Source organism: Lathyrus oleraceus, chromosome 5 (genome assembly GCF_024323335.1).
Source record: "Lathyrus oleraceus cultivar Zhongwan6 chromosome 5, CAAS_Psat_ZW6_1.0, whole genome shotgun sequence".
Classification (NCBI taxonomy): Eukaryota; Viridiplantae; Streptophyta; class Magnoliopsida; order Fabales; family Fabaceae; genus Lathyrus; species Lathyrus oleraceus.
The window spans coordinates 601,374,512-601,381,382 of record NC_066583.1 but is presented as its reverse complement, the minus strand read 5'-3'; positions in this window follow the sequence as shown (position 1 = coordinate 601,381,382).

Genomic DNA, 6,871 nt, shown 5'->3' with positions numbered 1-6,871 from the left:
TAATGTAAGTTGTTACTGTAGAATGGACAGATTGGTCCTGTACAATTCAACAAATTTGTACAATCTGTTTTCAGAAGAAAAAAATAGACTTAGCATATGGTCCTTGATGTCAAGCTGAATGTTGTGACATTCATTCCTGACAGCATATGCTATATTGTAGGTTGTTTAGTTTTTCTGTTTCAGCTTTTTCTCAGGCTATTCTTCAGGGATTCAACAGCTGAGAGAAAATCCAGGAAATCAACAACCAAGCTACATTTAATGAACCTAACAAATAGCCTATTTGTTAGTAACCTAGATGTGGAATTTAGGGAAACTCGGGTGACCTTAAATTCAGGAGAATACAAGTGCAAGGCCCAAGTACTGCAATATAAAAAGGAAGTCATTCCTTCATTCAGAACTGGGGATTTTGAGGCGTGAAGATTTAGTGTGTCCATCATACTTCACTGCTGTATTTTTGTGAGTCTTGTATTAGACATATCTTGTAAACCAAGCTATTATCACGTAGATGATTGCTTTGGTATAGGGTGTTCATTGAGTTGTAAGTGTTGTGTCACTCTAAGCTTTTAAGCGTGAGTGCTGTGTATCTTGATTAAAGTTGTTAAGCACAATCAAGAGTTGTTTGAAGTGTGACTTCAAAATTGTCTTTAATATTGATTAAAGGTAGTAATCATTGAGGTGATTGAGGGGAAGTGAGTAGGAACTTTGATCTTAGTGTAAGATTGAAATTGCATTGGGTAGGGATTAAGTGAAGAGTTGTAAACGGGTGAGTTTAGCTTTGAATTAATACTACTAATAGTGGATTTCCTCCCTGGCTTGGTAGCCCCCAGACGTAGGTCATGTTGGACTGAACTGGGTAAACAATTACTTGTGTTATTTACTGCACTTACTTTTAAGTTCTGCATAATTCTTGTCTGTGCAGAATTGGATGTCATAACAACCCGTGTGACATCGAAAGTCTGATAACTAGAATTTCAATTGGTATCAGAGCAGGCACCCTGCCTGTTAATTTCTGGGTGAGATCTAGGGAAGTTACTTTCTAGTACCATGGACAGGGATATAGGACACTCAAATAGACCACCCATGTTGGATGGCTCTAACTATGATGACTGGAAGCCTCGTATGATAACCTTCTTAAGGTCTCTAGATAGCAAAGTCTGGAGAGCTGTCAATAAAGGATGGGAACATCCAACGAAGACAGGTGAAGATGGAGTCAGTGTGCAAATTCCTGAAGAAGAGTGGGACAAGGAGCAAGAGGCATTAGCCCTTGGAAATTCTAAGGCCTTGAATGCATTGTTCAACGGAATCAGTAAGAACATCTTCAGGCTGGTGCACCACTGTGAGCTAGCTAAGGAAGTTTGGGATACCCTCAAGATAACCCATGAAGGTACTTCCAAGGTGAAGATGTCCAAACTTCAGATGCTGACCACCAAGTTTGAAAATCTGAGGATGAAAGAGGATGAGACTATTCATGACTTTCACATGAATATTCTTGAAATTGCAAACACCTCTGGTGGACTAGGTGAGAAAATGGTTGAAGAGAAACTTGTAAGAAAGATTCTCAGGTCCTTGCCTAAGAGATTTACTATGAAGGTCACAGCCATAGATGAGGCTCAAGACATCTGCAATATGAAGGTGGATGAGCTCATTGGTTCTCTCCAAACCTTTGAAATGGGCTTGTGTGAGAATGCTGAAAAGAAGAACAAAAGCGTAGCTTTTGTATCTAATACTGAAGAGGAGTCAGAAGCAGGATATACTGGAGGTGATGAAAGCATATCAGAAGCCATAGCCATGCTTGGGAGACATTTCAACAAGTTCGTGAAGATGATTGATCAAAGAGGTAGACCTAATGTCAAGAACATCTCGTCTGACATCAGGAAAAGATCAACTTCTGAAGAAAAGTTCAACCAAGGCAAGGGAATCCAGTGTCATGGTTGTGAAGGGTATGGACACATTAGAGCTGAATGCCCTACTTACCTCAAGATGAAAAAGAAGGGGCTAGCTATCACATGGTCTGAGGGAGATTCTGAAAGTGAATCTGAAGGAGAATCTGCTAAACATGTCACTGCACTAACAAGTGTTTGTGCCACTGATGATGACTCAAGTGCAGATGAACTGACCTTTGATGAACTTGCTGCAGCTTATAAGAAGCTATGTGTCACCAGTGCAGAAGTGCGTGTACAAGGAGAAAAGCAGAAGAAACTCATCAAGGAGCTGGAAGATGAGAGACAGAAGCATCTGACAGTCATAGAGGGTCTAAATGGTGAGATAACCCTGCTGACCTCCAAGCTGGATCATCCATCAGAATGTTGAATAAAGGAACTGACACCTTGGAAGAGATTCTAAAGGTGGGACAGAAGTCTGGAACCACATCTGGTTTAGGCTTTGTGAAAAAATCCTCAGCTGAACTCAAACGCCCAAAGGATAAAGTTCAGAAATTCAAGCGGAGGTCACATCCAATGTCTCAACATCGGGGAACCAGGATGAATAATCATCAGAAGAGGAAATTCTAGAAATGGAGATGTCACCACTGTGGTAGGCTTGGGCATATAAAAGCCTTATGCTACAGGCTTCATGGTTACCCGAACCAAGCCCCTCATGTCAGGCCTAAGCATAAGACATATAGGCACTATGTCCCAATCAAGAAGCGACAATGGTATGCTAGGTTAGCTCACACAGATCTAAGGGCTTCTACCAGAGAAGACTTGTACTTTGACAGTGGCTGCTCAAGACATATGACTGGTATGGAAAATCTATTGGTGGATATTCAACCTCACACTACCAGCTATGTTACCTTTGGTGATGGTGCTAAAGGAAAAATAAAAGGTGTGGGTAAGCTGGACTGCTCTGGAGTTCCAAAACTGAATAATATGTTGTTAGTAAGAGGACTAACTGCAAACCTCATCAGCATAATCCAGTTGTGTGATCAAGGGTTCTATGTTCAATTTACTAAGGAACTATGTATTGTGACAAATGGTGACAATCAGGAAGTTATGAGAGGATCCAGATCCAAAGATAACTGTTATCTGTAGGAACCTAAAGTCTCAAACTTCTCCACAATCTGCTCCTCAGCCAAGGAAGAACAGGAGGTGAAGCTGTGGCATAGACGCCTTGGACATCTCCACTTATGGGGAATGAAGAAGATCATATCCAAGGAAGCAGTCAGAGGAATTCCAAAGCTGCTTATTGATGAAGGAAGAGTCTGTGGAGAATGCCAGGTGGGCAAGCAAACCAAGATGTCACATCCGAAGCTGGGACATCCTACAACTTCCAGAGTTCTGGAACTGTTGCACATGGACTTAATGGGACCTATGCAGGTTGAAAGTCTGGGTGGAAAGAGATATGCATACGTGGTGGTTGATGACCATTCCAGATACACGTGGATAAGCTTTATCAGAGAGAAGTCAGATACATTTGATGTCTTCAAAGACCTGTGCATCAGACTTCAAAGGGAAAAGGACATTTGTGTTGTCCGAATTAGGAGTGATCATGGTACGGAGTTCAAAAATTCCAAGTTTGATGAGTTTTGCTCGTCTGAAGGAATAAGTCATGAGTTCTCCTCTCCTATAACTCCTCAGCAGAATGGGATAGTTGAAAGGAAAAATAGAACTATTCAAGAATCTGCCAGAGCCATGATTCATGCAAAGAAGCTCCCTATGCACTTTTGGGCTGAAGCTATGAATACCGCGTGCTATGTTCACAACAGAGTCACCTTGAGAAAAGGAACCTCCTCCACTCTGTATGAAATATGGAAAGGCAGAAAACCCACTGTGAAGTACTTTCATATCCTTGGAAGTAAATGCTACATTCTCACAGATCGTGAACAGAGAAGGAAACTGGATCCCAAAAGTGATGAGGGTATATTTCTAGGATACTCCACTAACAGCAGAGCGTACAGAGTGTTCAACTACAGGACCAATGTCCTGATGGAATCCATAAATGTTATTGTGGATGATAAAGAGGAAGGAATCGATGTCATAGAGGATGTTGAAACATTCCTTGACATTTCAACAGACATTCCAGTCAAGTCTGAAGAAGTACAACAACCTCCTCCTGAATGTGAAGTAGATGCAACCACCAAAATGCCATCTATCAGAATTCAGAAAGACCACCCTAAGGATCTTATCATAGGGGATCCCAATAGTGGTGTGACTACCAGGTCAAGGGGAATAAGCTCAAATTCCTGTTTTGTATCCAAGGTTGAACCAAAGAATGTGAAAGAAGCCCTGACTGACGAATATTGGATCAATGCCATGCAAGAGGAACTTGAGCAGTTTAAAAGGAATGAAGTATGGGAGCTAGTTCCAAGACCTGAAGGGACCAACATCATTGGTACCAAGTGGATCTACAAAAACAAGTCTGATGAGAAAGAAGTAATTACTAGGAATAAAGCAAGACTAGTAACTCAAGGATATACTCAAGTTGAAGGGGTTGATTTTGATGAGACGTTTGCACCCGTTGCTAGGCTTGAGTCCATCAGATTGCTGTTAGGTGTAGCATGCATTCTGAAGTTTAAACTGTTCCAAATGGATGTGAAGAGTGCATTCTTGAACGGCTACTTGAATGAAGAAGTCTATGTGGAACAACCTAAAGGGTTTTGTGATCCTAACCAACCTAAGCATGTGTACAAGTTGAGGAAAGCCTTGTATGGGTTGAAGCAAGCACCTAGAGCGTGGTATGAAAGGTTGACTGAATTTCTGACCTCAAGGATACATAAAAGGTGGGATAGATAAAACCTTGTTTGTGAAAGATGAAGACGGCAAAATCATGATTGCTCAAATCTATGTGGATGATATAGTCTTCGGTGGAATGTCAGAACAAATGGTAAAACTTTTTGTTCACCAAATGCAATCTGAGTTTGAAATGAGTCTGGTTGGGGAACTGACTTATTTTCTTGGAATGCAAGTCAACCAAATGGAGGACTTTATGTTTCTCTCCCAAAGCAAGTATGCCAAAAACATAGTTAAGAAGTTTGGTATGGATAGTGCTAGGCACAAGAGAACTCTTGCTCCTACTCATCTAAAGTTAACCAAAGATGATGGAGGGCCTAGTGTTGATCAATGCTTGTATAGAAGCATGATAGGCAGTCTGCTATACCTAATTGCAAGTAGACCTGACATTTCCTATGCAGTTGGAGTGTGTGCTAGATACCAAGCAGAGCCCAAAGTGAGCCACTTGAATCAAGTCAAAAGGATTCTCAAGTACATCAATGGGACTTGTGACTATGGGATGTTGTACTCACATGGTTCTGAGCCTGTACTATCTGGGTACTGTGATGCTGACTGGGCTGGGAGTGCTGATGACAGAAAAAACACATCAGGAGGATGTTTCTTCTTGGGAGACAATCTCATATCTTGGTTCACCAAGAAGCAGAATTGTGTATCTCTGTCCACTGCAGAGGCTGAATACATAGCTGCTGGAAGCAGTTGTTCCCAACTGGTTTGGATGAAACAGATGCTCACTGAGTACAATGTCACTCAAAATGTCATGACGTTGTTCTGTGATAATCTCAGTGCCATCAATATTTCCAAGAATCCCATCCAACACAGCAGGACCAAACATATTGACATTAGACATCACTTCATCAGAGATCTGGTGGAAGACAAGGTGATTACCTTGGAACATGTAGCCACTGAACTCCAACTGACTGACATATTTACAAAGGCTCTGGATGCTACTCAATTTGAAAACTTAAGGGGCAAACTGGGAATATGTCTCTCTGAGAACTTATAGCAACCAATGATGTTTGGGATGTATTGTTTAATATCTCTGCCTATTAAACAATTGGAACTATGCTCTGATTGGTCAACAGATCATAGCTATGCCACTTGCAACAAGTGTGGCAACAAGATGTTAAGGAGATATCCTAACGTGAGGCGGCCTATGCACCTGCAGGAGTTCAAGGACATTGTTCATGTAAGAGTGGTTCTAGATGTCATACACAAAGTCATGGCATCTGATATGGCGGTACCTACTGTAAAGCAAAAGTGGGTGATTACTTGATCAAAGCTGTGAAGCAAGATCAAGTAGGTGCTAACTTGGTTGAAACTGTGAAGTAAAACCAAGTCTGTAATTCTGTCAGTTATGTGTAATTCTGTTTAAGTTATGGTGGTTCTGTAATTTAAAGTGTTGCTTTGGCAACATTTTTGACAAAAAGGGGGAGTAACAGACAGGTGATACCCCAGGACAACAGATTATTTTGTTAAAACAGATATTCATGACAGAGTCATGATTCCCTCCCCTGCAGCTGATGTGTGATGAAGTTTTTATTTAACTTCTGTTTGTGTGTTGATGTGTGTGTGAAGTTTTATTTAACTTCCATGTGTGTGAGTGTGCTGCCACTCCGAGTGTATTAGCTAGGTCTATTTCCTGCTAGATGTGTGATTTCCGCTGCTATGAACTCTGTTGTGGGATCAAAGTGTTTTAGCCAAAAATTTGCCAAAGGGGAGTTTGTAGGTGTTTAATTGGCTGCATTGTATGGTAAAACACTAGCTGGATTCTAAGGTCTTGACTGATGTAATGATATGCTGTGAAGGTGTTGTGTGACTGCATTGTAGGTTAGAATATCTAACTGTACTCTGATGTCTTGACTGATGTCATGACACACGTGAGTAGTTTACTGCAGGATTAGCTAATACATGATTTATTGAATGTCAAATTGGATGTGGTGACATTCATCCCTGTCAGCAGATACTGAGGAATAGAACAGTTGGTGTTTTGTTAGAACTCAGTATTTATTTTCAGTCTGGTTATCAAGGAAATACCAGATCTGGCATAAGGCCTACTGTCTGAATGTCAAACTGGATGTTATGACATTCATCATTGACAACATATACTGAATAATAGACAGAGTGGTGTTCTGCTACACTTCAGT